The 8,737-nt window shown below is 45.2% G+C and overlaps 1 long non-coding RNA gene across 6 annotated transcripts; it reads left to right on the plus strand.

Annotated features, from left to right (window-relative positions):
* Positions 1 to 1,911: 1,911 nt before the first annotated feature.
* Positions 1,912 to 7,159, plus strand: LOC106028062 (uncharacterized). Of its 6 annotated transcripts, none has more exons than XR_010044742.1 (3): positions 2,091 to 2,391; positions 2,464 to 5,641; positions 6,333 to 7,159. It is a non-coding gene; the product is annotated as an uncharacterized LOC106028062 (long non-coding RNA). The 6 variants fall into 6 exon arrangements; XR_010044743.1 differs by having other exon boundaries at positions 2,092 to 2,391; positions 2,464 to 4,873; positions 5,576 to 7,159; XR_010044739.1 differs by having other exon boundaries at positions 2,095 to 2,391; positions 2,464 to 2,972; positions 3,355 to 7,159.
* Positions 7,160 to 8,737: the final 1,578 nt, after the last annotated feature.

The following is an 8,737-nucleotide window of genomic DNA, read 5'->3' on the forward strand; positions in this document are numbered from 1 at the left end:
GCAATATCCTAGAGACTAAGAATTCAGTAGTGGGAGAAGAATCCAACAACAAATGCCCTTCTCATATAAAACTTTCATCCCACTGGAAAAAGACAGGAATGAATAAGTAAGCAAATAAGCATATAGTCAATCAGGTGGTGAGGAGAGCTTGGAAGAAGATCAGTAGATGTGAGAGAACAAGCAATGTGTGGCCATGTGTGATGGTGCACACCTGTAATCCCAGCACTTGGGAGGCTGAGTCAGGAGGATCACTGTGAGTTTGAGGCCAAACTGGACCACATAAAGAAAAGAAAGAAAAAGAAAGAAAGAAAGATTGTATGATGTTACATGGAAGGTTCAGGGAGGGCAGAGTCCTAAAACAAATCACTTATTTTGGTAGTCAGTGTTAATTCTCCTTTAAATCTTAATGGAATTTACCAATGGAGCCATCCAGCCATTCTCTTCTTCCTAAAGTTCCCCTCCTCTTTAGTACTAGAATTCAACCAGAGCTTCGCACATGTTACACTGGGCTATGTCTCCAGCCCTTTATTTCTTATTTTGAAACAAAGTCTCGCCAGGTTGCCCAGATGGCCTTGGACTTGTGACCCTCTTTGTCTGAACCTCTACAGTAGCTCTGCGTATCGATGTGTGCCTAGCTTCCTCCGGGGGTTTCTGATGATTGATTCAATCTCTTGTTATCAGTATAGTGTGATTTTCTACTTCTGTTCATGTTGGTTTAGGTAATTTGTGTTTCCAGGAACTGCAGTTATATCCAGACTATCTAGTTTGTTGTCGTATAATTGTTCATGGTTGTCTACTAAGATCATTTTTGTTTCTGTAAAGTTGGTCATAAGGTCCCCACTTTCAAATGCTGATTTTATATATTTATGCCTTCTCTTTTCCCTTGCTGGTCTAGCTCAGTTTGTCAGTATTTGAAGAGAGAAACTGAGTCACAGCCTTATCTAGTGGCAGGCAGTTCTGAGCAGGATATCAAATAACGTTGCTAAACACTTACCCAGACCTTCCTGAGCATCAGCCATCTGCTTTAAAAGGTGCTTTACCTGGGTGGTGGACTACTATTGTGATGGTTGTTACTCTCACTCTCCAGACGAGGAAATGAGGGCACAGAGAGGTGAGAGAACATGCCTAAGATAGCATCACTGTGAGGGCAGAGCCAGCAGCCGGCAGCCGGCGCCGGGCCTCCGTTTTTAACCTCCGCCCTTTGACCTTTCAGTCTGTGAGTTCAGTGAAAGGAATTATTATCGTGACTAATGTCAAAACACAGACAGTGAGACAAAACCTCATTTCAAATGCCTCAATCTGGCATTTTTCTCCTTTAGAGGTACATGAGAAATGCATTATTTCCAGCTTGGCGTAACGAATGGTGCAACAATTTTACAGCCTAATTTTACTCCCCAGCTGGTTCCAAGATATTAATAACCAGGGCTGGGCCATCCTGCTCACATTTTGAGTTTCTTAAAAATCTCTAGCTATTAAAAACAAATCTCCAGCTATCTTCCAATGTACTCTATTCTGTTAAAAAAGAAAATTCTACCCCCACAGTTTGTGGTTTCAGGTGAAACAAAAACTCATTTAAACAGTACACAGTCCATACATACGCTTTTGATTTCCTTGTACTTCAATCAGCAAAATGTTGCTTTGTAAGATATTTTATTCCTCCTTACTCTCCTGAATGAGAATGTTTCAGCATTTCCTTCCTCTGGAACACTGAGCAGTGCAGTGTTTTGCTACAGGAAAGGATCCACCAGAATCACCATAACCAAACTGATTTAGGATCTAAATCCGAGGCGGCTGAGGGGCCCCTGGAAAAACACACTTCCCCACCCTGGCTAACTCACACGGTGATTCAGAGACCCTGAGCAGCTAAGGGCATGGGGTAAAGACACGGAGGACCAGAAGGGCCCAGATGAGAGTTTAGTCCTGGCCATTTCTACATAACCCCCCAGCAAGCTGAATTTCCATTTCTATAGGAAAAAAAAAGGTAAGTAGTGAGGAAGAAGTCTTCTTGTCAGCTTGAGCTTTAAAAAGAAGGAGGAAGTGTGGGGTGGATGGATGGTTTGCAGCCAGGCGTATGTGGAGGGGAGGAAACGAGACTGAGTAAGAAATGAAGTGCTGACACAGAGAGCCCTCCGTGGCCTCCGGATGACCTGTGAAGCGCACCAGTTCCTGTAACAAACACCGCGGAATGTGCTCACACGAGGAGCGAGTTGTGGAGAGGAGCATGGGGTTGAGTGAAGTCAGCAGAATTAAGAGTGGTGCCAACCGTCCGTCCATGCCACTGTCCATCCCGGAAACCCTGGGGAGATCAGGCAGAGAGGATAGAAGGAAGCGGCGACTGAATTCCCTTGATTGCTTGCTATGCCCACAGTAACAAATGGACTTTGTCTCAAGGTAAGGGTGATTGGCAGTGGCAGCCTGCTGTGCTGTGTTGAGAAGGATTCTGAAGTCGAGTTTGCCTTCTAGAATGAAGAATGGACTCCATCAGGGAAATCAGCTCTGGGCAGGACTAGAGAATGGCAGCGGAAATATCCCCAGAAGCATGCCATATCCCCAGCTCAGAGATGGACAAATGGAGGCATGGCCAAGGTGGGCAGGAATGAGAAGGAGAAAGGCATAGGCAGGAGGAAATGGTAGGATTTTAGGAATGCAGGCTTGGCTTGGGCGGTACTTGGGGCTCTATCAGGAATCGCACGCACAACTCTAACCTGTTTGTGAAACTCTGCCTGCCCTGGCTGTGGCCGTGTTTTACAGTGCCCTTGTTGCTGTGCTCAGGAAGTGAAAGCCTCCCTAGGTTATTTATTGAAAGACTGGGAATTCCCAAGTGATGGAGAGCACAGCTTCATGGCCTCATGAGTCAGACCATCCTGGAATTCCCAACCCACCAGTGAGCAGCTATTTGTGTTGCCAGAGGCTCCTGCCAGCCTCAGTTTCCTCGTTGGGAAGAGAATAAAACTACTTGCCGATGGACTCTGGTGAGGATTAAATGTAAAACAAAAGGCTTGGTTCACAGTAACACTTTGTCCTTGGGGTATATTTTTATAAATGTGCGTTTGGCTTTAATTTGGCTTTAGACTTTCTAGGCTATCATCAACCGATCAATATTTATTACACACTCACTGGGTTTTAAAGGGGACCAGAAAGAGCTCTAAGATCTGGAGTCACAGATACAACATACACAGGACAGAAAACCCCATGATCGGGGGCACACAACTCATTCCTAGCACACATCTGGAAAGGGTGTAGAATTTGAGCTGAGTGCACATTTGGGATGGAACAGTAAAGTGACTTCCCCTTTTCCTGCTCTAAATTTGGGATATTCCTTTCTTTAATTTTATGGACTTTTGTGTTTTTCAGCAGAGAGACCTATAATCCTACAGCATGCACAAGAGAAGATCAAGTCACTGCTCACAAAATCATAAATCAAAGCCCTGAGGCCTGTCAGGACCTACCCACCTGTATACCAGACCCCGGGGATACCAGAGCTTCAGATCCTTATATGAAATGCTATAGTAGCTGATGTGGAGACTCCCAAAAGTAGTCCTAGTATTTGGAATCGGTGGCTACCCTGGGCATCAAAGTGAAATCTAGTTATTTTCAAAAAACGTTATAGTGGGTTTTTTTTATAACTTAGCAATGCTCTTATGTACTTTAAATCATTTCTAACATCAACTACAGTGCTTTAGATCGTATTGTAATATAATATAATATAATATAATATAATATAATATAATATAATATAAATATACAGTGTGAATCCTATGTAAGTCTCTGTCCCACTACATCCCTTAGGGATATGACAAGGAAAAATCTGGACGTATTCAGGATGGATGCAGCCCTGGCAGGCCTGACCATGTTTTCTGCCCACAGTTAGTTGAGTCTGAGTCCCACGTGCAGGAGGCTGGCTGTATTTTTAAAACTGCCTTTGCCCTGATGAGGAGTGTCCAGGGGAAGCGGTGACAGAGGCTGCAGGTGGCTCTGTGGCTTCTGGACAGGAGCAGCTGAGAGTTAGGAGTCTCTCCAGGCCAGGCCAAGCCACTAGGAGGAACCAAACCCGAGGGAGAAACCGCACCCAGGAGTTCAGAGACCTACGTCCTCTTCAGTGTGTAAAATTTCATCTTGTTCAAGACCAGCCTGACAACTTGGTAATGACTATAGCTGTGTTGGCACCTAGGGTTTCCTCAGGAGGTTTGTCCTCAAAGCGGACATAAACCAGCCACGAGGCCTCCACCTCCAGCTCACTTTCCGGTTCCTGGAATGAGTTTGGGACAAGCACAGCTTGGAGCGGCTGCCCTGAGATTTTATCAGACTTCTCATGAATTCCATTCAGGCGGAAAGACACAGAGGAACACTCACTGTTGGGGTTCATGGCCAATGCATTTCTGGGCCTGACATCTTGTTGTCTTTACCCTGAGTTGGAAGCAAGTTGAGTCAACTAGTTTTCTGTTTGGTTCTTTACTATGGTGAGTGACAAAGCATCAGGAGGGAGCTCAAGGTTTCCCAGGCCCTGCTGGAGCTGGGGTGAGCATTTACTGTCCGGCTCTCCTCTGAACCCCCTTGGCTAAATGTCTCTCTACTGCAAGCCCAAAGTACAGGTGGAGGCGATGGTGACCAGTGAGCTACAAGAAGCAGCAGCAGCCTGGCCCACTGTGCGCCCGCGGCAGTGACTCAGTGGTGAGGCACTGCAGCTGGCCTGCCGTGGCCTTGGGGGACCAGGGGTCTGCATCTCACTCAGGTCCTGTCTGTTGGACTCTCACTCTCCTCTTCTGGGACTTGCTTAAGGGTGGTGGTGGAATCCGTCCTCCAGTCTTCATCAGTGAGGCTCATGCATCATTGAAAAAAGCCAAGGAGAATGTTAGGAAAACAAGTATTGTAGGTACTTGTTCCTCCATTCATGGATTTATTCATTCATTACCACTCTTTTTTTTCCCCACACCAACTCTGTGTTAGATGTTGAGGATTAAAAGATGAATGAGATTTGGTTTCCTGCCTTCTTAGGCTCCCCATCTGAATGGGAAGATAGATGCTTATGCAAACAATTGCAGAAACCTCGATGCGTGATAACAAGAGTGTGTGTTCCAGTGCCTGGAAATGTCATTCAGACGGCTGATATGGGAGCCAGGTCTTCCCACAGGAGTCAGGGCACCCGTGGGGTGGCGAGTTATTTAGGAGAAATTCGCCACTTGCCAAAAAGAACTTTGCCTGAGAGCCACAGTGAGGCTTGAAAGATTTTAAGCAGTGAGTGAAAGGCAAAGAATGAAACATGGACATTCATTTGAAATTCTAGTTTATCAAGAGTGAAACTTTTCCCTGCTCTGCATGCTGGGAGATGCATGCTTGTGCCAGGACACCCCCGTACTGTTTACAGAGCCTGCTCAGGCCACAGTGCTGGCTTTTACCAGGCCATGCCAGGAAGGCATTTGCTGTGGCTGATTCACAAAGAGACTCTGGAAGTCTGCATATTTTCCAAAGTCTGCGCTGATTCTTGCCCTTTGTACAGTCAAATGTCCCTTGGAAAATGAGAGGAAAGCGACAAACCATCTTCCAAAAATACATTTACTTTTGCATTAAATTTCAGGATTTCCAGAGGAACCCCCCTCATCCGCTCATCACTGTGATGCGCTGGGCCATTGATGAGTTCCAGGTAAAGATCTTCCCACCTTGCCTTAGGCTGTGAGTCAGGGAGTTGGTGAGACCCAGATTAGGCATAGAGCTGTTGGTCACCTGGCCTCATGTGGACCCAAAGACTCCTGGGGAGAAAATGTCCCAAGGTGGAACTGCGTTTTGCCATGATCCAGATTCAGCCATGCGCCATGCTGACAGGTGCCTCTACCCTGGCTTACTGTGGCCCTGGTCCTGTCAAACGTAAAAGCAGCTTTTAAACTTGGTAGTTTTGCTGGCTATCAAAGAAGCAGGGAGCTGCCATGAAATCAGTGAGTGGCAAACATTTCTCGCCAGATTATTCTGATTACAGTCAAGCACGAGGGCTGGTTTGTGTCCTCTCTTCTGATTGAATTGATGCATCAAGAGGGTTAGCAGGACTGATCGTGACTGAGGCAACCCAAGGCCAGTCTCAGGTGGGAAGAGTGAGGACGACACGGTGTGTGGGGAGCAGCAGGCACTGAGTGTCCTGTACTTGGAGCCAGAGCTTTGAGAGGAAATGGAGTCTGCAGTCAGAGAGCTTGGGCAGGGCCAGTGCTGGGGAGAAGCCAGTAAGGACCCTGCTGAGTACATAATGTAAGAAAGTGCCCCCAACTCACTAATTGAAATAAATAACATTTTTAGTACAATTTTAAAAAATTGAATGCAATGGAAAAAATTTATAATGAATACAGTTTCAGGATTTGACACAACGGGAATGCAACTCTGTCCTGGCATATTATGCCTGCAGTGCTTCCTGGTCCCAGCCCTGAGTTTTGAAGCTGAGAAATTCATATCCACAAAGTCTGCAGCTTGTGTTGGAGTAACACCTGTGAGTTTCAATAAAATCAGGACCTGGACATTGGTGATTAGCTTCTGCAGCTGTCAGGGCTGTTTCCCAGCAGTGTGAACACTACTCAGTTTCCCTGGAACTCCAGCCTGCCAGCCTTCCCATCCGGTCCGAGAAATGTATGCTGTCAGTGTCCCAAAAATTCCACAAGGTGGCACTCTTGCTCTAACCAGGTGCTGCTTTGAAGGAGCTTCTTAGCCAAACTAGTTAAATTTATGCTACAGTACTTGCTTAGTTGTTTGAGAGGCCACAAGGAATCAGGAGCCGATATTGGGGTAAACAGTGCTGTGATGTGGGGGAGGGCTGAAGAAACATTCTGGAGCTCTTGGAGCAAGGTAGGACCTGATTTGGGACCACAGCCCGTGCTGTTTTTCAGCAGGTGATAACAATGAAAATCTTAAGCTTCTTTTCGTTCTTGAATGCAATTGAAGCACACGTGACATGGGACATAAATATGAGATTAATGGTTTTCTGCAAAGTATAGCCTGGTGGTAACAGCTCAGGTACTTGAGTCAGAAAGACCTGGAACGTTGGCTCCTCTGCTGGGTAGTTGTGATCTTGGATGAATGACTGTGCTTTGCTAAGTCTAAGATTCTTTGTCTTTAACTGTGGATTGCTGTAGCTACTTCCCTGGAGGGCTGCTGGTGGATTAAATAAACAGATGCACATAAATCTGTTTGCATGGTGCCTGGTGCATATTAAGTGTTCAACAAAGGCTGGGCGTTAGTGTGGACTTTGGGGCGGAGGTAGTGGGGCTGAATTCCTGGGCTACAGGCCTCCCCTGAAGTTGCATTAAGGAGATGACCTCAGGGTGACCTGGAGAAATAACTTGATAATGAACCATGGCTGTAGGAGAGTCAACTAGAAGAATTTCCCACCCAGTTAGAGTTTCACAGGTGTGATTTTTGAACCAGGAAATGAGGCTAGCTTCCTGGGTTCCCTAGGAGAACTGTCTCATCCTTGGTGGCTTGGAAACATCTGACCACCAGGTGACTGATCCCACTTAAGCCATACATTGTGGTGGAAAGTATCCATTTACAGGAACGTGTGCCAGAATCTTTCCATTGATCGAGTCTGTCTCCACAGTATTGTGAAATTCTGAACTCATAAAGATGCATCCACATGAACTGTTCTTCAATGACAGTGATGTTGATAATAGTTCCTGTTTATAGAGGTTTGCTTTATGACCATCCCTTTAATAAGCAGCTGAAGAGATGAGCAAACTTACTTTACAGACAAACCTAGGTTTAGGGAAGCTAAGTAACTTATCAGAGCTCCTTCAGCAGGGAATTAGTGTGAACTTAGGTCTTTCTGACTTCTAAATCAATCAGTTAATAGTCTGAACAATCAATCATTTATTTGATATGCTAAACACAAACTGTGTGTCCTTAGGGACTTCTGGGGTCAGGGGAAATCTTTGTTGGTGTTATTCAAGGCTGCTTGCTTGAAAATACAGAGATACACATGCCTGGACTTTTGTAGCTACAGACACACATAATGCATATGTGACTTTCTAAGTAGCATTCATACTCTGGGCACCATGACCCAGACTGTGGTCCACTCTTGTGTCTGGCATACTTCTAGGATTCCCTTGAGAGGTCCTTTGTGCTGTAGCCACTCACTTCCACTCTGCAGGGAGACTCCTGTGCTGGCTGAGGGAGAAAGCTAGTTGGCCAGAATAGCCTCATTTGTTTTTTCAATGGGACACTGTTGGACATGAAAGGAGGTTTGACATGAGAGATCAGTTTGACCTTGGGCACAACAAGAGGCTGACAAGCAAAAATTGTCTTCCCAAAGATAAAACATCACTGGCTCTCTAGGGATGGAACTTGGCTTTCCAGTTGTGAACCAGAGAGGACAACCACATGTGGAAAATTTGGAAGCTTCTTCGTGAGCAGTTCCTGGAGTCTGTGAGGGAATCAGAATGGATAAGTAAGAGCTGTCACTTACGGCATGTTTGAATTTTCTCCTAAATGCAGTTTATTGTCTCTAAGTTCATACTGTGGCTCAATTTAGAATAACAAACATTTCTCTGTTGCGTGAGGTCCATAGAGGACCTATTTTATTACCCTGAGTGGGTTGTAGTTACTCAGTTATAGAACAAATTCTTCTCCAGGATGTGAAAATTATTTTGTCAAGTTATTTCAGTATGAATATGGTTGGCTTTATTTAGGAACTTTTTAAAAAAAATCACTTCCTTTGTATTTTATTACAATTAATTTGATCTCAAGGATCAATGAAATTAATAGA

Source organism: Cavia porcellus, unplaced genomic scaffold, assembly GCF_034190915.1.
Source record: "Cavia porcellus strain 051 isolate PalLab524CR breed Dunkin Hartley unplaced genomic scaffold, mCavPor4.1 scaffold_30, whole genome shotgun sequence".
Classification (NCBI taxonomy): Eukaryota; Metazoa; Chordata; class Mammalia; order Rodentia; family Caviidae; genus Cavia; species Cavia porcellus.